The sequence below is a fragment of the Mustela nivalis genome (assembly GCF_964662115.1).
Source record: "Mustela nivalis genome assembly, chromosome: 6".
Classification (NCBI taxonomy): domain Eukaryota; kingdom Metazoa; phylum Chordata; class Mammalia; order Carnivora; family Mustelidae; genus Mustela; species Mustela nivalis.
This window is the reverse complement of record NC_139025.1, coordinates 94,509,024-94,535,416: the sequence shown is the minus strand read 5'-3', so window position 1 is coordinate 94,535,416 and position 26,393 is coordinate 94,509,024. Positions and strand designations below refer to the sequence as shown.

Below are 26,393 nucleotides of genomic sequence, written 5' to 3'. Positions count from 1 at the left end.
TAAAACCTGATTCATTTCCTAATCCAAATTAAGTAGCAACCAATAACTTAATTTACACCATGAAATACTGAGTCATAAAACACAGATTTTTCTCATGTGGAAAGTAACTTCTATATTTGAATTTCACTGGCATACATTAACTTTTTCAATAAAAAGATTAAGCATAATACCTGGTCTCATGAAAAATGTGTTTTTTAAATCAATAGGATTTCATGTCTTTTTCCTCCTCACAGACTTTGAAAAACAGGGAAAGATTCATAGGGCATTTTATTCTCAGACTAGATTCCTTCTGCTGAGTATCTCATGTCTTGAATGCCCGTGAAGTAACAGCTCCTCCTATACTGAGCTATGATTAGGACATTAAAATGCATTTTGTACACATACTTTAGGCAAAATAAACTAGTAAGAGAAATTCAGTTTAACAAAAAGAGAAAGAAAATTGCCAAGTCCATTCCAAAGTGAATGTGTGGATTGAATGTGTATGAACATGTATGTCTGTTTACATAAAGTTATATATATTATATATTAACTACTATACCATTATACTAATATGATATTGCAATGTCATTATATTATATTGATAAATTACACATAAATATGATAAAATTATGTAATATAAATCTTACATTATAAAGTAGCAATACTATAGTTATATGATAAAATTTTATTTAAAGAATAAATTTATGTAGAATAAAACTATATACATGATTTTTGTTGTAATCCACAACTATTTCTCCGTAGTATAACACAATACAATTTATATCAATAAAACATCAGAATGAGATCTTTAAGCAGAATCCTATTAAAGAAAGCATATCCCCGGAATGAGTAAGAACACGTAGGTCCAAGGAAAGCTGGAATTCAGTGAAAAGTCATGTGTTGGTTACCCAGTTTTTTCATAGCAGTTTTCATCTCTTTATTTCTCATTGTGTAGATAAGGGGGGTGGTTCAAGAGTGAAGTAAAAATGGTATAAAACACAGACAGGAGCTTGTCCACAGAGAACTGACTGAAAGACCACATATAAATGAAAATGCAGAGCCCAAAGAAGAGTGTGACTACCATGATTGTGCAAAGCAAGTAGAGAGTGCTTTGTATACCCCACCAGCAGCACGCTGTTAGACAGTGGTGAGAATAACAATATAAGAGACCGAGAAGAACACAAAGCAGTTCATGGACAGCAACCCACTGTCTCATATAATATGTATACCTACGACATAGCTGTCTATTCAGGCAAGCTTGATCACGAGAGGAAGGTCACAGAAGGAGCTGTCAACCTCATTGGGGCCACGGTAAGGTAAATTCACAGTAAAGGCTACTTGACTGATGGAGTGCACAAATCCAATGACCCATGAAACCAACACCATCCCCTTGCAAGTCTGCCGGCTCATCATGGTCATGGAATGCAAAGGTTTGCATATAGCCACATATCTGTCATAGGCCATGGAAACCAGAAGTACCATCTCAGCCCCACTGATAAAGTACAAGAAGAAGATTTGAGCCATACATCCTCTAAAGGAGATGAGCTTTCGATTACTAAGAAAGTCCCTGATTATCTTGGGGGTGGCAAATGAGGCTAGCCGTATATCTAAGAAAGAATGATTTCCCAGCAGGAAGTGTATAGGAGAGGAGTGCAAGTGGGGGTCAGAAATTACAGTGACCACAATGATGAGGTTACCCAGCACAGTGGCCACATAGATCCCAGAGAAAAATATAAAGAAAAAATGCTGGAGGTGTTGTGAAGTGCAGAGTCCATACAACACAAATTCTGACACAAGGCATAATTCTGCAGCTCCATTATCTCAAGTTTCAGATTGTGTCCTGAATCTATATAAAGAAAAGAGGTGGACATGAAAGGGCCTGTCAACTGCCAGGCACATGAAAGTGATCACCTAAATTTCATCTGAATATAATTTTAATTTGTAATCTACATATAAATTATAATACAAAAATGATAAAGCCACTCCCAACAACAGTTTACTTGTCTTCCATGTTAAGGCTGCTTAAAATCTTGCTTTTTAAAATTTTTTACTATCCACTTTATTAAGATAAAATGTTCCTACCTACCAAAATTCACCCATTTTAAGTGTAAAACCTAATGCTTTTTAAACAAATTTATGGAGTTATGCAGCCCGTCTCCACAATGCTTGCTTTGAAATCTTTACCCTCCAGACAGCCCAGTCTCCTTCACAGACTTCTGATAATAGTGGAACTATCTCCTCCTTCCATATTCATTTGTTCATTCACAAGCTCACTCATTCAGACCATGTCTATGAAACACTGACAGTTTTCCATTCCCACTTAATTCAGTTAATAAAGCCATCAGTACGAAAGGAAATAAATCAATTAACCTAAGGCTCATACAGTTCCCCCAATTCCACATTTTTATTACTGCTCTTGTCATCTCTATTGATCAGTTAGTTTTGGGATTAAAAAGCCAATGATCCAATTCATTTGTAGACTTCTTGTGTATAAACTACTTAAGAAAATATTTTAGAATGGCTTCAATGAAAGAAATATTTTCCAAAACCTCTCAACATGAGCCAGAGCATAAAACCTACCCAATAATTTGGGGGAGAGGGTAGCTTTCACAGTATACATGAGTACTGATAAGTTCAGCATTTGAGTATGAATGTAGTTCTGAACTTGCAGAAGAACAGGGATGGGATGGATAGGTTTCATTATCAGTTTATCATGAGTAATTAGGTGTTACACCAGTTTTCTCCCTAAGAGTAAGATATTGTATAAACGTTTTTATAAAGACATTGAACAGAATTCTTCATGAGTAATTTCACAAATGACACAGAACTGTCCTTTGTATGAACTTTTATTATGTTGGCCCTTTACGAAATTGAGGACTATAACATGGAGTAATAGTTTGGGAAGTCTTCTTATGGGAGCTAAAGTTACATGTCCCAGATCTGAAATATTCTAATGATGTGAATATGATACTGTGATAGAATAAAAAATCTAAAGGAATTCATGTTTATTATACCTGTTTTAGTGAATAGCACCAGTCTCAACCAGGTTTTTGTAAGGATAACAGAGACTCAGATTCTTTTGTTCCTCTTAAACTTTTATAAATGGATTATATTAAAAGATTTAATTGCAAGACTTCTTAGGAATAGGTGATATCCTTCTTTAGAATGAGATTATATATCTGAAGTTAAAGAGTGCTGTGTACACAATGGATATAATCATAATTCAGGATGTCTTCACAAGTTTTGTTAGATGACACTGACACTAGCTAGCATACATTATTACAGACCATAATGGCTGTTCTTTATCGGTATTCTTTTCCTTTATGGCCACAAAAGTTTTCACATGTAAACCTAAATCATAACTGGGTTTCATTTAGTGTGTTTTAGAAATTAAATGAGTGGAAACTCAAAACAATCAAATGGAAAACCCAGGAAACAAAAACCAAAGAAATCTTTTTAATTGCTATTAAATTAAAGATGCTCTAAAATTTGATATTCATGATAGTTGCACAATTGTGTAAATGTACTATAAGTCATTTTATTATGCAGTGGTAATGAGTGAACGTTGTGGTATGTAAATTATATCAATCAAGCTCTTGTAAAAATGGATGTCTAAAGAAGTGGGACTAAATGAACTTAAATAGGGCTCTGATTTCAGAAAGCACTTCATGATTTACAAAGGCCATTTAGAGGTTTTTAAAATATTAAATTTATAATCAGAAACAAATGAGATTGATTTTGTATACCTGCAAATGCTACTTAGGAAACAAACATAACAATGACAAAATTTGTTTACCTGACAAGTTAATGTTATTTCCTCCAATGATTTTAATGTAAAAAGTAATGGAATGAATTGGTCTCTGGTTGACTTGTATGTTCAGACACACATTCACTAAATGTCTATCAAAGGCTGTTTACTAACCAGCTCACTGCTGGTGCTGCCGGTCCCTCGAATTATATTTCAAATCTACACCTGAACAGCACTTTTTAAATTTTTTTTTAAGTTTTTAAAATAAACATATAATGTATTTTTATCCCCAGGGGTACAGGTCTGTGAATCACCAGGTTTACATACTTCATAGCACTCACCATAGCACATACCCTCCCCAATGTCCATAACCCCAACCCCTCTCCCTGAACAGAACTTTTGAAAACATAAGAGTTTTTTATTTTGTAGAGGATTTAAAAAGTTCTTTCTCCTCCTCCTGGAAAACAGTTCCAGAAAATCATCACTTTAAGAAATTAGAGGATATAAAAATTAAAAAAAAAAAAAGAAGTTAGAGGACTTCAGATATGAGTCTTCTTTGGACTTCAGATAGAAATATCTATATTCTCTCTCCTGTCAAATTAAGAATCCCTTAAAGATGGGACATTGATAGTCAATTACCATATGGAGCTTGAGGAATATGTTCAAGTGGAAATTTTTGCTAATAAGTCACGTTCATTTCCCTGAGTGACAAAGCTAGAAAGATTTTAAAGATGTCAGATTTTATGAACACAGGTACAATTATTTTAATAGTTTAAGCAGGATAATATGTATCTTCATCTAGTTAATACACTGTAAAATGTACTTTTCCTTTAGCAATAGGTTAACAAGTTACGTTTTAAAATATACTGAAAATCTGACAACCTTGCACATTATTCTATGTAACTTTCATCAAGCACAATACTTTGGGACATCACATTGGTATATTCCAAAATATTTGCTTTCTTAAGATTCATATAGTCATGAATAATGAAATCTCCTGGTATCCAGGCTACTTTGCACATTATTTATAATTGCTATCCACTTACCTCCTCAAATCATTTTGAAGTTAATTCAGGCCCTTCTGCTAAAGGCTGCATGCTGATTAAAAATATCTTGAATGTTCTGATGAATGATAATCACATTTACAACTATTGACATGACATCAATTCCATATTATATTGATAATCACATTTACAACGACTGACATGACATCAATTCCATATTAAATTGTGTATATAAGCACAATTGCATTTATGAGACATTTCACTGCCAATTCAGTATCTGGGTGTAGTATAAAGTATCATTTTCTATATTGGCTTCAGATAGTTTATTTCACTTAAAAGGAATCACAAAACTTTTCTAAGTTGTTTCTCTACTTAAAGCACACAAACCATAAATGATAAAAATTGTAGAAGTAAACTTTGTGTATCAATGTTATTTGTTTTTGATATATAGTCATTATTTAGTTATTTAGGTACAAATAAACTATGTCAAGCCAAGAATAATGGAGAAGCTCATGACAGCTAAAACAAGTGAATATTTGCATAGAGGTAGGGAAATGTTGCCTAAACATGATGACTAATTTTATGTGTCATTTTGGGAGAGTGTTTTTGGATGAAATTAAAGTTGAAACAGGTGAACTCTGAGTAAAACATATTTTCCTTCATAAGATAGGTGGGCCTTATCCAATTAGCTAAAGGCCTGAATAGAACAAAAAGACTCACCTTTCCAAGCAAAAAAGAACTCTCCAGTACATGGTCTTTGATTTTCATCTGTACCATCAGCTCTCCTGGGACTCAGGCCTTCCAGTCCACAAAGCAGGCTCTGAAAAACACACGAGTCATTTATTGTAATAAATCTCTCCCTTTCTTCCTATGTCTCTGTCTCTCTCTGTCCCTTTCCTCTTCTCTTTCCTGAAAACCCTGACAGATACCATAACTATCAAGACAGTAATAGAAAAATTCAGAAAGTAAAATAACAATACACAAAAATATGTAAATATTTTTAAAGATTTGTATTTTAGGAAGCACCACAACATACAAACAAACAAACAAACAAAAAGCAGTGTAAATCCAACCACAAATTTGTAAACTTGATTTCCAATCTTGAGACCCACAAAGTCACTACTGAGAGTTGTGTAGACTTAAAGTGTTCAAGGCCTACTAGACAAAGGGCCCATCAGGGCTGACATCCAGCCTGTGCCCCAACCATCCAACAAACAATATATCCTAAACAGGCCTGGGCTTTCCCCTTGGATGCACTTCTTTTCTAATTTATACAAAGTTCCAGTGTGGCTATTTTAGCCCTGATGACAAAACCCTAATATACTTTAGACAGAAAAAGTATTTATAAATCAGTAAGTGAAGGAAACCTGAAGGGAAAGAAGAGGAAAGAATTTAGGAAAATAAATTTTTTAAAAGGAAAAGGATTAATAGGCCAATAAACATTAGAAAGTTATTCTCAATAAATAAAACTTAAAAAGGCATACTTTTATCCATATGTTAGTTTTGGAATAAATACATCAAACTCATGGTCAGGTCTAATGGAAATGGATAATTCCACAATAAAAGTAACAATACAAATTTAAATAACACCTGACATCTCTTGAGGACTTCCTGTATGCCAGTGCTATGTCGAGTTGACTCTTTCAATTAATCTTCAAAACAGTCTAATGAGAGAGACTCCATCATTACTGATTTATAAATGAGGAGACCGAGGCTAATGTGTCTGGACACACACTGCCAGTAGCAGAGTTGATGTTCTAACCAGGTGCATGGGCTCTAGAATCTATATTCTTAAGCTGTGTAAGGCCAACTCCCTCACTGTTAAGAGGAATGTAAGTCAGTACAACTTTTGGACAGACACTTGGGAAATATAAATTGGGCTCCCTGAAAAATGCCGGTAAACCTCTACCTAGTATTTCTGTGATAAAAGATGTCTACCAGGGTGCCTGGGTGGCTCAGTGGGTTAAGCCACTGCCTTTGGCTCAGGTCATGGTCTCGGGGTCCTGGGATCGAGTCCCACATCGAGTTCTCTGCTTAGGAGGGAGCCTGCTTCCGTCTCTCTCTGCCAGCCTCACTACCTACTTGTGATCTCTCTGTCAAATAAATAAATAAAAAGTCTTAAAATAAAAAGATGTCTACCAAAGAGTTGGATTAATATATGAAAAATATAACCATTTATTTTGCCCAAATACATAAAATGAATTAATGATCAATGTGATAGAATATAATAACAAAAATAATGTTTTCAACACACATTTCAATATATTAAGAAACGTTCATGGTGTTTTGTTTTTTAAAAAAGGACACCAAGCTATACATGTAGTCCACATTTTCCAAAGCATTGATGAATGAAATTGACCATTGTCTCCCTCACAGTATTTACATTCTCACAGAAAATGCAGATACATGAACAAAACCAAGATGGTAATTTACAATAAGGCTACGGAAAAAAATCAAGCAGGATAAGAGATAGTGGGAATGCCAGAGTTTTTTTTTTTTTTTTTTAAATAGGATGTTAAGAATAGGTTTCCTTGAGAAGGTGACTTTTGACCAAAGACTTAAAGGAGGACATGGGAGTATCTATGTGTACATCTGGGAAAAGCAAAACACTGAGAGAACAGCCAGTGCGGAAACACTTAGATGGCTACTGCCTGAGGTTGTTAAACAACTCCTGGGACTGAAGTGGAATAAGATGGAGAGTGGTTTGGATGATAAGCAATTGTGGGTAGAGCACAAGTCCTAAAGGGCCCTGTAAGACATTACCAGCACATGGCTTTCGCTTCTGTGTGAAGTCGTGAGTGTGAGTTTTGAGTAGAGGATAGGCATTAGAACAGCTCTAACTGCTCCTGTTGGAAAACACAAGGATGGAAGCTAGGAGGCCAGATAAGGAGCAAGTTCACTAATTCAGACCAGCTCTGATGACGGCTCATTTCACAAATGTACACTATAAGACAGAAGCAGTCAGACTCCAGATACAGTTTGAAATTAGAGCTAACAGGACTACCTGAAGATTATTATAGGTTGTAATTATAATAGAGAATTCAAGCATGATTCCAAGTATTGTAGCCTAAGAAACTCCAAGGATAAAGTTGCCATTATATAAGATCATAAGTACTGTATTTGTAGACAGATTGGGAGGAAAACTGAAAGGGTAAATTTGAATATATTTTATATACATATATAAAACACATATACACATTATATATACTAATATATGTATGTGTATACTTTGTATGCTACTTTCTATAGTGCCCCACAGATCTCTAAATTCCAGTTCTTTACTTTGGATTCATTTTTTCTTTCTGTTCCTCAGATTGGAGAAACTCAATCAACTTTCCCCAAGTTCACTAGTATTTCTTCTGACAACCAAAACTGCAGTCGAGCTCCCCTAAAGAATGTTTCATTTCTGTTATTGTACTTTTTTCTCATAATTTCTGCTTTTAATTTTTTCCATTTCTTTATTGATGATACTCCCTATTATTCTTCTGCTTCAATAGCCTTCACACATACAATGTAGGTATGATTTTGGGCTACAATCAAGCCTATCTTCTTATTGCTGATCTTATTTTCCAAAGATGCTTAAAATCAAAATCTTCCATTGTACATATATTTCTGCACTGTGACTATGTCTCCCCCTGTCAGGATTTATAGTACAGATGCCGGACAAATGAGTGAAGAAGCCATCCTGTAAATGAGTTTTCCAAGTCCAAAGTGAGCTCAACTCTAAAATAAGCTGTCCCTTTGTGGCTCAGACATGAACTGCTCAGCTGAGTCTTTCCCCAATCACAGACCAAAACTTCAAGGAGAATGAAATGTCTACCAAACCAGGACATTTTGGGAAACTGTCTGGCACACATCAACCTGGAACACACACCTCCAGTCCTTCTTCTAGAGTCCCATGTGGTTATCTCAAATAGGCTTCCATGTATTTAAAGTTTCCATGTTTCCTTCTACCCTTCTCTTTTAATATTAACTATTCCAGAGAAACATTCTTAATATGACTCTTTGACAACTTTTACTGTTTTTCCTATCATGAACTTCTTTCTCAAAAATCTTTAGGATCAATGTCCTTGCCTTCAACTCTCTATTCCAGCCTATATAAAAAGTAATATTCTTATGCCAAATCTGCCACTGCTTTCAGTCATTGAAGTACACCAACACTTATTCATGCGGTTGCTACTGCTGCTTTCCATAAACTCACTTTCGCTAACTCATCTGTTCCATGAGGGTTTCTAGTTCTCCATGTGGTTGCATGCTTTGGTGATCTGATCTCTGTGGGTTACCTTCTCATATTCCTGCTCACACCAGAAATGGATCCCACATTCTTTTATTTATTAAAAAGATAAAAATAAAAACTAACGATATCCGTTAAATTGTAGTATCAGTTTGCATGTCTTTATCTAGAAATGCCTAAATAATTATACTTGAAAAATCAGGGAGCACGGCTTATCCACTGCACCTCATTACTGAGCATGATTACCAGTATAACCCAGGAGCTCATTAAATGTTACTTGAAATGACAATCATTATGATGGAATCTCTGCTACTGGCATTAAGAGAAGATAATGCTAAAATTACTATTAAGAAAGAAATTCTATATATGTGCAGAAGAAGTAACTTTCATAATCATGCCTGTATAAATAATACGTTAAGTTGTACAGGTAGCAAAAAAAAAAAAAAAAAAAAAAGAAATAAGGTTGAGACATCTGATATCATTATATAAATTGGGAATCTGCATTTCTATTGGGAATCTTGCAACTATATTAGCTACCAAAGTACAATTTTTGCTCTAACACCTCTATTCCATTTCCTTTTTTCTTTGTCATTCTAATCTCATGCCGCTATTGTACTCTGAAATGTACTGATGATTTCACTGTCACACCATTTGAAAATGAAGATATAATAGATCCCTTTTAAATCTTCTAGATATTCATCTAATGATTTACTAACTCATTAATGGATTAAGATGTATCTGCCCTGACACTGTGCAATGATCTAGTGAGAATAAGACAAATGAGACACCACTGCAAGCCTCAAGAAGTACTTTGCTAGTAGCATTGACAAAAAAAAAAAAAAAGAAGAATGCAATAAAAACTTGAACTTGGGCACACCGTCTTTGGGGTGATTTGTGGTGGACGTTTTGAGGGCAGCTGACCTGCAGCCTGCGCGTCCTGGACCGCCTCCCGTGTAAGCCTGAGCCCACCGTGTAGCTTTCTCCCTTTGTCTCATAACCATGTCCACCAAAGAGAATGCTAATTCACCAGCTGCCCACCTTAACAGATTCAAGAACAAGGGAAAGACAGTACAGAAATGAGGCGGAGTCTAATAGAAGTTAATGTGGAGCTGAGGAAAGCGAAGAAGGATGACCAGATTCTGAAAAGGAGAAACGTAAGCTCGTTTCCGGATGATGCTACCTCTCCACTGCAGGAAAACCGCAACAACCAGGGCACTGTAAATTGGTCAGTTGATGACATTGTCAAGGGCATAAATAGCAACAATTTGGAAAGCCAGCTCCAGGCTACTCAAGCTGCTAGGAAACTGCTTTCTCGGGAAAAGCAGCCCCCCATAGACAACATAATCCGGGCTGGTTTGATTCCAAAATTTGTGTCCTTCTTGGGCAGAACTGACTGTAGTCCTATTCAATTTGAATCCACTTGGGCTCTCACCAATATTGCTTCCGGGACCTCAGAACAGACCAAGGCTGTGGTCAATGGAGGCGCGATCCCAGCGTTCATTTCCCTGTTGGCATCTTCCCACGCCCACATCAGCGAACAGGCTGTGTGGGCTCTAGGAAACATTGCAGGGGATGGTTCGGTTTTTCGAGACTTCGTTATCAAGGTGCGGTTGATCCGCTTCTGGCTCTCCTCGCGGTTCCTGATATGTCATCGTTAGCATGTGGCTACTGACGTAACCTTACTTGGACACTTTCAAACCTTTGTTGCAACAAGAACCCTGCACCCCCGCTAGATGCCAACGAGCAGATTCTTCCTACCTTAGTTCGTCTCCTGCATCACGATGATCCAGAGATCTTGGCAGATACCTGCTGGGCCATCTCCTACCTGACGGATGGTCCAAACGAACGGATTAAAACGGTCGTGAAAACAGGAGTTGTGCCCCAGCTTGTGAAGCTTCTAGGAGCTACTGAATTGCCCATTGTGACTCCTGCGCTAAGAGCCATAGGAAACATTGTCACTGGGACAGATGAACAGACTCAGGTTGTAATAGACGCAGGAGCGCTTGCTATCTTTCCCAGCCTGCTAATGAACCCCAAAACTAATATTCAGAAGGAAGCCACGTGGACAATGTCAAACATCACAGCTGGCCGCCAGGACCAGATACAGCAAGTTGTGAATCACGGATTAGTCCCGTTCCTCGTTGTTGTTCTCTCTAAGGCAGACTTTAAGACATAAAAGGAAGCTGTCTGGGCTGTGACCAACTATACAAGTGGTGGGACAGTTGAACAGATTGTATACCTCATCCATTGTGGCATAATAGAACCATTGATGAACCTCTTAACTGCGAAGGATACCAAAATTATTCCGGTCATTTTGGATGCCATTTCCAACATCTTTCAGGCTGCTGAGAAACTAGGTGAAACCGAGAAACTTAGTATAATGATTGAAGAATGGGGAGGTTTGGACAAAATCGAGGCTCTAGAAAACCATGAAAATGAGTCTGTGTACAAAGCTTCATTAAACTTGATTGAGAAGTATTTCTCTGTAGAGGAAGAGGAAGATCAGAATGTTGTGCCAGAAACTACCTCTGAAGGCTATACATTCCAGGTTCAGGATGGCACTGCTGGGACCTTTAACTTTTAGCTTGTACAGCTGACGCAGAAAGTGCTTTGTTTGGTAGAAGTTTGTCTTACTGTTTCTCTACTAAGAACTCTTTTTAAATGTGTTTTGTTATTGTAGCACTTTTTACAACAAAACTCTACTTGACCAGTTCCAAACTGTAAAAACTATATGAAGCTCCTCTTGCCAGTGGGTTTCTTATTTCTATGTGGACTCTCCTCTCTTGCAGTGTCCTGTAAATAAAGATTAAATTCCACCCTTTTCTTTAAAAAAAAAACAACAAAAAAACTTGAACTTGGAATGACAGTAACACATAGCAAGCAGGGTCAACGGGTAAATAATCCAGGACTCAGGTTTAAGAAAAAAAACATCACTGAGGACATATAACACCTCAAAACATGGAGGCTTAAGTGGGTAGGAGAAGAATAAATGAAACAGGATGGGATTGGGAGGGAGACAAACCATAAGTGACTCTTAATCTCACAAAACAAACTGAGGGTTGGTGGGGGGAGGGGATTTGGGAGAAGGGGGTGGGATTATGGACATTGGGGAGGGTATGTGCTTTGGTGAGTGCTGTGAAGTGTGTAAACCTGGTGATTCACAGACCCCTGGGGATAAAAATATATGTTTATAAAAAATAAAAAATTAATTAAAAAAAACAACTATTGTTTTACTACTTTGTATGAAATTTAACATTAACTATAGAGTATATTAGTGTTAGATTGGTGGGGAATTGAGAGGGTTAAAATTCTTATACAGAGGAACTTTTGTTGTGTGACTGATAACACATCACTCAATAATAGAGAACACATCAATCAATTAAATAATAGTATTTAATTAATTTCTCTCATTAAAACTATAGGGTTCCGATACTTTTATGGATTTGCATTCATTTGTCACATAGTGAGAAAATTTATTTTATTTATTCATTTATTCAACATTTAATTCCTACTATGTGAAAAACTTTTCTAGGCATTATGATTGAGTGGTGTTTTAGTTTTGGATGATTTCAAACAGTCTCAAGACAGGTTATTTTTGCTCTATCATATTGCATACCTGTGCCAAGTTTCCCTGAAAGTTCATATTCAAGAGAGTAAAGCAAAAATTTTTACTAATTAAAATGAACCTCAAAACCCAAGGGAAAATAGCAAGTGGGCTGCCTTAATGATCTCTGTGATCTTTGAAAATTGCTTAACCTCTCTGTGTCTCATCTTCAGTGTGCCAGATGCTTAGTCTAGGCTTTGGGGACACAGACAAGGTCCCTACCCTTACCATGATCACTGAGGTAGATGCTTGAGGGGACTTTCTGTCAGAGTAGAGAGCACAGAGGGGCTGAAAGGATGGCCCTGGGAGACGGATCTCTTAGAGGAGGTAATAGCTCACTTCAGCTGCTGGGGGAGGATGGCCAGGGAGGCATTCTCCCCCAAATTAGTGGAAACAGGTAACAGTGCAGGCATCTAGCCTAGTCCTCCCCTCTGTTTTGGGCCTCTTCCACATGCAACCACTGGCCTCTCCCCTCTAGGCATAGCCAGAAGCCTTTCCAGGAAGGGCTGCTCCAGAAGGCTATTCCCTCAAGATCCCCAAAAAGACAATTTACACTCTCTGCAGGGGCTGGCCAGTGACTGAAATGGCACTAGTACCTGAGTGGGATCTGTGAGGTAGGAAACAATGGAGGTATGTTGAGCCTCATAGACAGGTCCATCCACACTGGCCACACTTTGCACCATTGGCCCTCACAGGGACAGGTGCCACTTTCTAAGCACCCATGTGTGGGAGAGACAAATGGCTTGGCATTTGTGTATGTATGTATTTAATTTCACTTAATAATGCCAAATTCCTCTGCAACCTGGTTTACTCTCTCACTAATACTGCACAAGGAGCCCTATATTGCCACGTTCTTCTCACCAATTTGCATCATCCAAAATTCTAATTTTCTATTAATTTCATGGTATAAATGTGTATTGTACATTTAATTTTTTCTCATAAAAGAAGTTAGTTTTGTGTTTGTATTAGTTTTCTAGGACTACCATAATAAATTACCACAGGCATTATGGTTTAAAATGACAAATTTATTCTTTCACATTTCTGTAGGCAGAAGTGTAAAATCAACACTAATGCAATATGATCTCATTAAGATCCTTACCCTAATTACATCTGTCAATACCCTATTTCCAAGGTCACATTCATAATTTCCAGGTAGACATGAGTTTGAGGGGACACTATTCTATATACGCAAAGTGAGGCCAGACACTTGGTTCCTGGACTATTGAGAAATCATAGCAGAGTTATCATTTTACTAATTGCATTGTTAACTTTATCCACATTGTTTTTTTCCTTAATTATGGTTTATGCACCTCTTAATATCATGCATGATTAACCATTAACTTTGTCTTTTTTATCTCTCTTCTCTACTTACTCACTGATTATAGAAACATAATGAGGACTAGTCAGTAACATTTGTCTTGACATATCTGATCATGCCAGATCTCGAATAGTGCCTCATTGTTCAGAAGAATGCTTACCTCCATATTGCTTCAAGCACACTCTCTTTACCACCTGCCCATCCCTTACAAGTTTTCAAGAAACCCATTACCCTCCTTTCATGTATATAAGCTGTCTCTAGGCTCAACTGGGCATGTTGGCTTTGGAAATCCCCTCCCTTCTCAATGGGCTGCCGTTCTGATAATAAAGCTGTCTTTCCTTCAAAATTAGGATCGCAGACATTGGCTGACTGTGTCTTAGGTGCACGGACAAGTTTGAGTTCCTGAACAAATTTGGTGAGCCAGCCAGGAGGTTTGTGCCTGAGGGAGGCAAGTCTTGGCCACAAGGGTGACTTCATGGGAATTTTCCACAGGATCTTGGATCACCACTGCATCCAAGAGAATTCCCTTGGCTGCCCTCCAGACCGGCACTGGCCTCTTCTCAAGGCCAAGTTTTAAGTGAAGGAATGACACCTTCCATGAGCTCTGGAAGAACTTCTGTTGTTGAAGGGTGAGTTTTAGAGCACACAATCAGCAACTGTATTTCCTCTCTTAGGAATCTTTCCTAAGAAGACCTTTAAAGAAGGACCCTCACACCTTACAAGATTAAACAGTCATAAAACCATCCTGAGTTTCTTTTGTTGATGGATCCTTTGCTTAGGTTTTTCTCCTATGGCACTCATATTGCTAGTCCTGTCTGTCTTGTCTGTCTGTCTTACCTGGGAAAACATCAATTCAATCTAGAATGTAGCAGTTTGGGTTAAATTATGCAAATATGGCCTTGTTTTAGTTACACTTCTATGAACAAAATGAAAAGAATGATACTCTTTTAGCTCAGCCACAATAAAACTGGAACAGTTTTTTGCAAAGTAGCAATACTTCCCCAGAAACAATTCAAAGTCCTCAACCTCTGTGAGACAACTTATAAAAATCATTATCCATGCCTAAGACTGAAAAAAGAAAAGGGAAGAGAAAAGAGGCCTTTTAAAAGCATAAACAGCTAGAAAAACACCCTTCTCAAAATCTAGCCCAAAGGGCACATGGGTAGCTCAGTCAGTTAAGCATCTGATTATCTGATTCTTGTATCAGGTCAGGTCTTGATTTCTGGGATGTGAGTTCAATCTCTGCATTGGGGTCCATGCCCAGTGTGGAACCTACTTAAAAAAAAAATCTAGCTCACAATTTCCATAAGGTTATTGGTAAAGGAAAAATACAAATCTTTACTGTACAGTCTTTGGTTTGTGTCTGGTAATATGGCATTATCTACCTCTGGTGGTATTACTAATGTTAATGATAAAAGAGCCCTATTTAGTTCAAGACAAGCACTTACAAGAATGGGGCATCCTACCACGCAAAGATAGAAACTAATTCAAATGCTTCTCTGGTTCATATAATCTGGAATAATTAAAGCTTGAGTATGTTGGTTTAATGAAAATGGACATGTCTTTTGGAGTTATAGCTTTTATGAGTCTTGTTTGAAACATTATAGTTTCTCTACTGTTTGCTCTTCCAGATTTAAGACAACTCTCTCCTAAGAGATCTATGACTTACAGAGATTTCATAAAATATGCCTTTGTGAACAAATTCACTTTTTCTCCCTACCTGAACCCTCCAGAAATCAGAAACTCAAGAGTCAGTATTCCTTCTTTTCTGACAATTATAGTTATTTCCATAAGTTCAAGAACATCTGTTCTCCTTGTAACAAAACATCATTGGAAACATTGGTTATTTTATGAAGGCTTTGACTAGAATGCCATATTTGGGAGGGGGCATGCATAAACTCACATATGACCAGACAGCTTTAATGAACTAAGGTTGACTTTATAATGCCAGTGAGTCCCTTAGAAATGTAAGCCCGGTGTCTTGCTTATGGAGTTCTCAGGAGCCTTACTGGGAGAGTAGAGAATGTTTCATGCTGATAAGTGCAGGAACCTCGGGATATCTGGGGGACTTTGAGAAGAGAGGAAATAATCCAAAGCTACAGGTACTGCAGACAAATCAAATGGCAAGTATTTGACTGGGCTTTGGGTCTCAAAAGACTATTAAAATTTCAATCTGATATTCCTCATGAATAGATCTAGCAAAGCAGGTTTAAAAGAACCTGTGTGGCTGATCACAATTCTTGTTGGGCTTATGTAGGTAGTTAAGCCAAGTTTGTTAAAACTGGATTTATTTTGCAAACATACTAGTCTCAATCTGGCTACCTTCAATAAGAATAAAGGTAAATTTAGATAGATAAAATTATATTTCAATAGCACACATTTCTGAATGTTAAATTCTAATGCTGATTGTCTTCACATGTTTGTTCCTACCTAAACAACTGACTAGATCATAAATTCTCCTGGTTTGTTCGAGTATCTGTCTATGACTCTCCCAAAAAGGTTTCCCATTTTTTCCTCATTCTTTTAACTTGAACAAACCTGGGATTCATCTACTAGCTCCAAACAATCCTGCCAGGCCAGAGACATCAGAGCAACCAGACAAGGGGCCAACCTGTGACCCCAATCATGATATAAATGCAGAAGGAATAATAAATAAATAAATAAATAAATAAATAAATGCAGAAGGACTTCCCAGACTCCAAAAGTATCGAGAATCTATCCTGGTAGGAATAAAACAGGAGTTTTTAAGATTCAACAAGTTAATCAGATGCCTCAAGAAGACCCCTCATCTTTTCTTGAACCACTCTATCAGGCACACCATCAATATGCTGACATTGATCCTGACACACCTGAAAACTTAACACTTGTATTAGCAAAGTGTTCCAGATATTCAAAGGAAATTACATAAAATAGAGATAGCTTTAGTGATGGCTACTTGGGCATTGGTAGGGAATGGTTTTAAGGTTTCTAATAAATGGGACGAAGTCCAGAAAACAGAGAAAGAAACAAAGAAATAAAAATAAGACAGCATACTATTCTGCTGGCTTCTGCGACCTCAGGAAAATCTCCCCGAGAAACAGTAATATTTAAAAGCAAGGTCCAAGCCCTGTGCCTAGATATTCCAGAATATTGTTGAGGGCAGTTTTCCCACTTCCACTATCCAGCCTATTGCTCTTCACCCCTTATTAGCAGGAAGTAGCTAGAACAGTCATTATTTCTATTCCCCATGATTGAGGAATTATAAAATAAGAATGGGGATTTGAGGCAGGTACCAGGTTCCCGGACCTGTTTTGAAAGCATAAGCAGAACTATAGTTGTATTAGTTGTATTATTAACTTGGCTCCATTTTCTGTTTTGTTCCCTACTTATTGTGGTTTATGCACCTCTTAACATCATGCACAATCAGTCATCAAGCTTTGCCATTTTTACTGTTACTCTCTGTTTACCCACTAATTGTAGAAACCCGTGGAGGGCTGGACAGTATTATTTATTTTGACATATCTGATCATACCAGATTCTAATATTGCCACATTGTCCAGAAGAATGCTTACCTCCAGACTGTTTCAAGGACACCACACCAAGTTTTCAATAAACATTACCTTCCTCTCATATACATAAGCTATGCCTAGGACCAACAGAGGAAGGCAGCTTTGAGAATGATTCCCTGCCTTCTTCTTGGGCTAACGTCTCATGATAAAGCTTTCTTTGCTTCAAAACCAGTGTCTCAGAAATTGGCTTACAGTACATTGGGAGCAAGGTCAAGTATAAGTTTGGTAAAGACTATACCTCTATTTAGACTTTCTACAGAGAGAAATATAACCCAGTTACTATTTTGTATTTACCTTTTTTTTCAATCAACACTATTTGTAAATTTCATCCTCTTTATTATATATAGTCATTTTTAAAACCCAAATTCCTTTGAGTGACTCTTAGAGTTGAAAGTTTCTATATCGCTTTTCTTTGACTCAAGTATATGAGAGCAATAAATTAGCCTTTGCATTATTTGTCTGTGGAGTCAGTTTTCCAGCCCTCAGTTATATTTTAACAAATTTCTGGATTTGGAGAAGAGGTAATTACAAATGGGATTCCAGAATTTGGTTAATACTGTTAGAGGTAGAACAGAATTATAAAGACATGCATGGCTTCTAAAAACAGACTAGTTGGAATCTGTTCCTTTCCCTTCTAGCTGTGGAACGTTAAGCAAGTTATCAAAGCCTTCTGCTTCCATTCCCTCATACAGAGAATGGGGATGGAAGTAGCACCTCACTTTTAAGACTGAGAAACTCAAAGACTTCCCTAGACAGCCTAATTATTAACTTAATTAATTTCCCCAATACTATCTTTTAGATACAGATGGAAGAATGGCTTTTGGCCACTCTCTTTAGTAGCCTCAAACAAGTCCTACTTTCCTATCTGACCAATTATGATCAACGTAAAATCATTTGGCAGCATATTCTAAGCAAAGGGTTCAGTCTTCCAAACTGAAATGATGAGAAGATATATTTTTAGTTCCTCTTGATATTTGGAGGGATTATCTATTATTCTAGGGCAGTTAAAGACTTAGTTTTGTAAATTTATGGCAGGCAATAGATTTAAAAATCATGAACAATGATTTTTAACATACAGACAGTTTATAGTTACTGGTCTGCTTTGCCTTTTTCAGAACACTTTAACTCCTAATGGTGACTTAATGAGTTGTGACGTCCACTGGAATTCTGGACTTAGCTGATGGGTATTAGCAGATGGGAAGCCCTTAAAATAACACTAAAATGTGTCCATGAAAATGGCTATTTTTGGTAATGGTGAGATGGTAATCAGCTCCACTGCCTCTTTGGAAGGTATAGGCTGCATACTGATTGCCTATTGGGGGACTGCAAAGACTCCAGACCATTCTTTTTTTTTTTTTTTTAAACAAATGGAGATTTTTATCAGTATAAATTTTTGTCAGCATAAATTCTGTCATTTGAAAATAACAAAGAAGCTTATTTTCCCTTTTTTAAAAAAATCATTTTTATTAACATATAATGTATTATTTGTTTCAGGGGTATAGGTCTGTGAATCATCAGGCTTACACATTTCACAGCACTCTCCATAGCACATACCCTTCCCAATGTCCATAACCCCACCACCCTATCCCTTTCCCCTCCAGCAACCCTCAGTTTGTTTTGTGAGATTAAGAGTCTTCTATGGTTTGTCTTCCTCCCGATCCCATCTTGTTTTATTTTTTCCTTCCCTACCCCCCCATAACCCCCACCTTGCCTCTCAAATTCCTCATTCTTACAAATCCTCCTTCCTATTCTTGGTTTTTGCTAAAGCTAGAAAGCGAAACATAGGAGATTACGGCCACTAGGTGGCAGGCAAGCTTCTTGTAAACTTTTCCTGTTTTTACTTAGTTTTAACACCAAAATTTAGATTCTTTTTCTTAGATTTCTTCTACAGCTAAAAAAGATTTACCTCTACTCTTTGGAAATGTTCAATATAGCTCCAATGAAATCAACAAAATTTTCCATGTCAAATAAACCAAGTGTGATTGGTAGTTATTATCCCATATATGTGTCATTTTTATAAAAATGTGTAAAAATATTCATTATATTGTGTAAGCATATTAAAGGCCATAATTCTTCTTACTGGAAAACAGATGTGTCATCAATTTTATGAGCTATACCTATTTTGTTCTTTGGCAACCAGGAAAAAATTCAGAGACAGTATTAAGTCCTAGACATGTGATAAGGTAAAATATGAAGTAAAATGTTGAAAAATTATAGGAGAACATAAGATTATCATAGTTGAAACTTATATGCTAAGCCCAAGAAAATCAGCGAAAAATTTCAATGACTTAGTGTTCAGGTCAGTGGCTAATTTCAAAGAAATATACATATAACTCTACTTTTCCTTTATTCCAGAAATAGCAAAAAACAAACAAACAAACAAAAACCCAAATAAAACAAAACCCCACACAACTAAAAAAATGAGCTAAAAAACGTAAAAAAAAATTTGTAAGTTTAGGTAGTTTCTGTATATAATGAAGAAAGTTATAAAATGTTACTGGGGTGTCGGAGGCAGGCCCCTGGCCAGGTCGGCCTCCGCCATTAACATGGCTCCTGGCTAGTTGCCAGGTTAGGATTGCCTCGTGAGACTAAGTGGAATGCCCAAAGAGGAAGTAAACAGCATTGGTTGCTAGCAAAGTTGTTCGTTTAGGTGCACAGCCTGATTCGCTCCTTCCTGTACCCTGCTCGTTGATTGGGCATGTAAACGTATATAAGTGTGTAGACTTGCGGAACTAGAGAGAGAAGATACATCTGAACTGGGGCTTCTTGTCGTCCTTGCGGGTCGAGGGCGATACTGGGGGACATGGTTCATAATATAAATCATGTTCTAGGAATAAAAAGACCAATACTGTTAATATTACTCCATAAATCAATATATAAGATTAATGAAATTATAATTACTTAGTATTCATATCATTTGTTAAAATCATTCCAGCTAATATCAATGAATAACTGAACTGGTTTCAAGATAATCTGAGGAAGAATAGCAATAAGGGCACTTATATAATAGATACTAAAATGTAAAATAGATTTTTAATAATGAAAACAACTTGCTATTGAATGAATCCCAAAGGCATCATGCTGACTGAAAAAAAACATGCTCAAAAGGCTACTCACTGTATGATTCAACTTATTAAAAGGCAAACCAGGGACCAAAAAAAAAAAAAAAAAAAACCAGATCACTTTATCAGAGCTGGAACACGAGACAGAAGGGTGGACCACAAAGGGGCAGAGGGAAATTCGAGGGTTGATGAAATTCTCCTATATTCTCATTGTTATGGTTACATGACTATGCATTTGTCACGATTCACAGCATTGTACACTAAAGAGAATGATTGTTTTTTCTATTTGTAAACTGTATTTTAAAAGATGAAAAAGAAAGTTTGATTCTGGTACTAAGAATTGAAGATAGACTTTTCAGGAGTACCAGTCACCCCTTCTTCTCTATAGACTCTGAGTCAATTTATAAGTGAACTCAAAAAAAGGCAGAGACAAATATTGGTGTTATTACTGATAAAGTTGTACTGGACTTGCAACCATGTAATATAGTACTGTCCATGACACAACATGATTTCAAATTTAGTGCACTCTCCCCATCAATGGGCTGTAAACTTCCTGAAATCAGGGATGTATCTTCTGGCTCATTGTAGGCTCACAAAATATGTGAAGCATGGTTGGAGGCACTGTATCTGGGGCAACTAAGTGACTAAAATGAATACACATTAACTAGGGATTACCTACTAAATGTACTCTTTTAGCACCTTAATCAGACACTCAGCTAAACGGCCTATGTGAGAAGTCATCTGTGTACATTTTCTACTGATAGATTCCCAATAACAGCTACAATTAAAATAGCAGCAGTAATAACTAAAAGCATAATAGAAAAGTAATAAAATTGTAAAAATTAAAAACATTCCAAAATAATAAAAGAAACATATAAAGAAATTTCTGTAGATAATTAAGTCGATAAAGAGAATTTATTCATTTTTTTGAAATTTGCATGAGAAGAAGCAGTGAAGAGAGGATTTAAATGCATGTCTTCCAGACTTTACATGTCATGTGTTTAATCACTGAAAGTGACAAAAAAAGGGGTTTGCTCTTTAACAGTTACACCTACTGTTTCCTTTTATAGAACATGAAATAGCTTCAACGTTCATTCCTTAAAATGTCCACACAAGAAATTATTTCTTCAGAAGCATCATTTACAAAGTGTGTTTCACATTTATATGTCAAGTCCTTATCTTCTTTATGGCTGCTTTTACTTCTTGATTCCTTAATGTATAAATAATAGGATTTAAGAGAGGTGTGAAAATTGTATAAAACACAGAGAGAATTTTATCGACAGAGTATCTGCTGAAGGGCCATACATAGATAAAGACACATGGGGCAAAGAAGAGAGTCACAACCGTGATGTGTGCTGACAGAGTGGAGAAGGCATTGGCCGAACTACCGGCAGCACGGTGCCTGAGTATATGATGATCCCATAGGAGACAAGCAAGAGGAGGAAGCAGACCAGGGACAGGAGGCCACTATCAGCAACAACCAGCAGTTGTAGCAGGTAGGTGTCTTTGCAGGCAAGTTTGATCACAAGGGGAAGGTCACAGAAAAAGCTGTCCACCACATTGGGACCACAGAAGGGCAAATTTAACATGAAAGCCATCTGACTAGATGAATGCACAAATCCAACTGTATAGGAGGATAACAGTAGCCAAACAAGCACTCATGGGCTCATGGTGGTCAGGTAATTGAGGGGTTTGCATAAGGCAACATACCTGTCTATTGCCATGGCTACAAGCAACATCATCTCACTCCCCCCTAAGAGGTGCATGAAGAACATCTGAGAGTAACATCCCCACCAAGAGATGGTATTCTGTTTTCGGAGGAAATCCACAATCATTTTAGGGGTAGCAAAAGAAGCTAGGATCATATCAATACAAGAGAGATTGATAAGCAGAAAATACATTAGTGTGTGAAGGCATGAATCTAAGATCACAGTGACCAAGATGAGGAGGCTTCCTAACACAATCCCTGCATAGACCACGGAGAATCCTAGGAAGAATAGAATCTGAAGATTCTGAGATTTAGAAAGTCCCAACAAAATGAACTCGGACACCACTGAATGGTTTGCCCTTTCCATGTTGCCAACTTTATCCCATCATAATCAAAGTGAGTGAGAATTGTGGGCAGAAAAGTTGTGGTTACAGAAAGTATGGTTCATGTTGGTATCTAATTTTGACACTTAAACTGGGTACCTGAACTTAAAGCACCTCCCACTTTTGAGAGTCAGTGATTCTGAAATGGCCCAGAGAAGTGTACCCAAGAAGCAAGGAGAATTCAGAATATATATTTCTGAAAGACAAAAATAAAAACAGCACATGAAATTATCATTGTATTGTGGACTTGGAATCTGAAGATCTCAATACAACACCTAGCTGAGCTACTCATTGGGGGCAACATAGGACAAGTATCTCCTTTCCAGGGTTAAGTTTCCTCCTCAGTAACATGAAATAAAAACAATCAGATTACATGATATTGAATGCCTCTTTATTGTATGAAGAGGTATATAAATATGATTATGATGGTGGTGGGTTCTACATTCATAGAAAAATACTGAGTTTCTTATCCTGGAAATGACAAATGTAGAAAATACAACGTGGATTTTAAAGACCCATATTTTGAAAGAGATTCTGGTAAAGAACTATTAATTAAACTTTAAATATGTCTTATTTGTAAGTTTTTGGCTCCTGAGAAATGTATTGCTTCTTTCCTGCTCCATTCTTGCATGAATCTGTCAGAGCTCATGCTACTATCAGTAATGGTCATTGCACACTTTGTAAGGGTGAGAACCGTGTAATTATATACATGCCATACATTATTATATATGTTAAGCATGTATAAATTATTCACTCAATATTTAACACCATTCACAACAAATGTCTCTTCCAGGATTTTAAGTAAGAAATACCATGAATGTAGAAGTCCACAGCCAAATGGAACTGAATTTATTTCATTTTCAGTTTGTATTGATTCATTCATTCTTTCACTTATTTGTTTCTATAAAGAGGATTGCTGGTTGGCTTGTGCATGTATCATTATCACAAGCTTCCAAGTGACAAAATGAGGTGGCTTGAAGTAACTGATTCATGTGGATAAGAGAAATAAAGTTTCTCTGTATTATGGCATAAATTTAGGTGATCTATGTATTATGGCATAAATTTAGGTGATCTAAATTTATGCCATAACTTTCCCATCAGCCATGCTTATAACAATAGGAGTTTTACCAGTTTTGCTTTAAAAAATTATTTTAATCATTAATGGTTTTCAATCACCTAGATTTTTACAAATCTCCTTCAGTAAATATATGCAAATAAAGAATCATGGAACACTACATCAAAAACTAATCATGTACTTTATGGTGATTAACATATCATCACCATCATCATAATAAAGTATAGGCTTTTGTTTTTGTATTACTTACCAGAGTGGAGAAAATACTTTCATGAGAAAGTGTCTCATGTGAATCCTGGGAATAGCCTTACATCTCATATTCCCATGTTCTCATTCATTCCCTGCAATTTATGCTCCCAGTCTTCTGTAATAGAAGGAAGAAGCATCATAATGCTATACAGTATGTTTCTCTCAGACAATCCCATGTGTACATTTTATCCAATTGGGGATGTATTTTCCCTATAAAAAACATGTCCCCTGACCAATTATCTGCTCTGAGAACCTTGTATTGATGCAAAGTCATAAGTCATATTAAGTATGTAAAGTTACTCATTTCCATGTAGGAAGGTTATGTCTCCTTTCAGTTTTATGGCTAATATTTAAAAGATACATACTAATGCTTTTTGAAATCTCATTTTTGAAACTGCATATGAAGACAATAGTACAGACTTCAAATATATATGAGGTAGTTTATACACATTCTAACATCTGGAATACTGACTGCATGACTACTCAAATATCAACTGAAGGAGTGAATGAATGAATGAAATGCATAATGAATATTCAGCATCTAGATAAAGTCAGTATTAAAGCAAAGTCCATGTTAATTAGGAATTCTAAGCACATTTCTTTAAAAGTGTCAAATTGGATGCTGAAGCATTTTTAAACAGAAACAGAATAACCATTCTAATAAAATTGTTAGGAGTACGTATTTTTCCCTAGTTTACTTTTAAAAAGGAACAAGGTGCTTACACGAATGGAAAAGAAAACATGCCACATGTAGCTAGAAGATAACTCGTAACAGTTTGTTTCCTGGATAGTCTTTGAGAAAAGTAATATATGCATTAGGACAGTGCGTGTGTTCCGTGTGTGTGTGTGTGTGTGTGTGTGTGAGTGTGTGTGTGTGGTGTGGGTATTAGTATCTATTTACTTTATATGATTTTTATTAAGACAATAATGTTCAATACTATTTATTGAGAGAATAATATTCATATGCATAGTTATTTTCCTTGGGTTTGTCAATACATTAAAAATATATTCCATCTTAATCTCACAAAACAAACTGAGGGTTGCTGGGGGAAGGGGGTTTGGAAGAAGGGGGTGGGATTATGGACATTGGGGAGGGTATGTGCTTTGGTGAGTGCTGTGAAGTGTGTAAACCTGGTGATTCACAGACCTGTACCCCTGGGGATAAAAATATATGTTTATAAAAAATAAAAAATTAAAAATATATATATATTCCTAATAGCACAAGAAAATCCATATTTCATCACTATACAGAATTCCATTTCTTTGATGATACATAATCCTAATTCCCCCCACAAATACAGTTTACTTTTAGGAAATGAACATTACTCACAAGAATTCTGTTTTCATCCAGTCATTGTCTTCTTTAAAGAAAAAACAACAATTACAAACCCCAAGTTGACGTGGGCCTTCACAATCAGCCTCTCATCCACTCTAAATATCCGATACTGTTTTCTAACAGTGCCAAAATACAACTTCTGTTTTGGTAAAAACAAATTCATGGTTTTCTGCACTTCCCCAAACATTTTGTTTTTCTATCCCTACATGTTTCCATCATTTTAGGTAGACAAATTCTGCTGTCCATATGACCGTATCTTTCAGGACACCTTGAGGCTTCTCTTCTGTATAATGAAATTTTCCCCAGTACAAAACCCACAACAATTTCCACTGTACTACGGTCTATCTCATGTGCTCTACCATTTACATAATCTCCAGGTATACCATGTGCATTACGTATTAATATTCTGAAATTGAAGGAAGACTAGAACAAGAGCTAGGCAAATGTGTTCTAGTCCAAGGTCTCTTATTTCTAGTGTTGTGATTCTTCTTTCCCCAGATCATTTTAAGCTCCTTGAAAATGGACAAATTACTCTTATATTCCCCATAATACATGTTATAAAGACTATCAAAAGAGACACTGATGAAGTGAGTGAAAACTGGCAGATATTTAACAATAAAACTTTTTGGATTTTTCAGTACTAGTGATATATAACTGTGTTGGAGTAGGTAGGCTTATTAAAAATCATAGAATTTTTCAACTTTTTTTCTGTTTTGATAGTATAACTTACACTAATCTATAACTTTCCTCTAAGGCACATTTTCACATGTAAGTTTTTAACTAAATCATAGACACACACACACACACACACACACACACACACATTCTTTCACATAATCCCTAAAAGTAAGGATGGGGGCTAGGGGGCAACAGAGAAAAAGAAAAATTTGGTTTTCAGAGGAATCTTTTGATTATCTGCCCAGCATCTCCCCCTTACCACAGAAACAAAGTTCAGTAGCTTTCTCTTTACTGTAAACAACTTTCTGGCTAATCCAAAATGGATGAGGAGAAAAGTAAAATAATCTTTGAAATCAACATTTTAATTCTAATGCATAGACTCACATGCAGAGAATATGGTTGAGTATTAGAAATAGAGATTTACTCACAGGAGACCATAGACATCAAATTATGAAGAGAAAAGACAA

General features: G+C 36.5%; 3 pseudogenes across 3 annotated transcripts; 1 reads left to right on the top strand and 2 right to left on the bottom strand.

Annotated features, from left to right (window-relative positions):
* Positions 1 to 861: 861 nt before the first annotated feature.
* On the bottom strand, positions 862 to 1,796 carry LOC309866626 (olfactory receptor 4K14-like; annotated as a pseudogene). Its single transcript has one exon. The product of its transcript is annotated as an olfactory receptor 4K14-like (transcript).
* An 8,097-nt stretch (positions 1,797 to 9,893) lies between these two features.
* Positions 9,894 to 11,566, top strand: LOC309867693 (importin subunit alpha-1 pseudogene; annotated as a pseudogene). The gene has a single exon. The product of its transcript is annotated as an importin subunit alpha-1 pseudogene (transcript).
* Positions 11,567 to 21,637: 10,071 nt separating this feature from the next.
* LOC309867753 (olfactory receptor 4K13-like) lies at positions 21,638 to 22,572 on the bottom strand (annotated as a pseudogene). The gene has a single exon. The product of its transcript is annotated as an olfactory receptor 4K13-like (transcript).
* Positions 22,573 to 26,393: the final 3,821 nt, after the last annotated feature.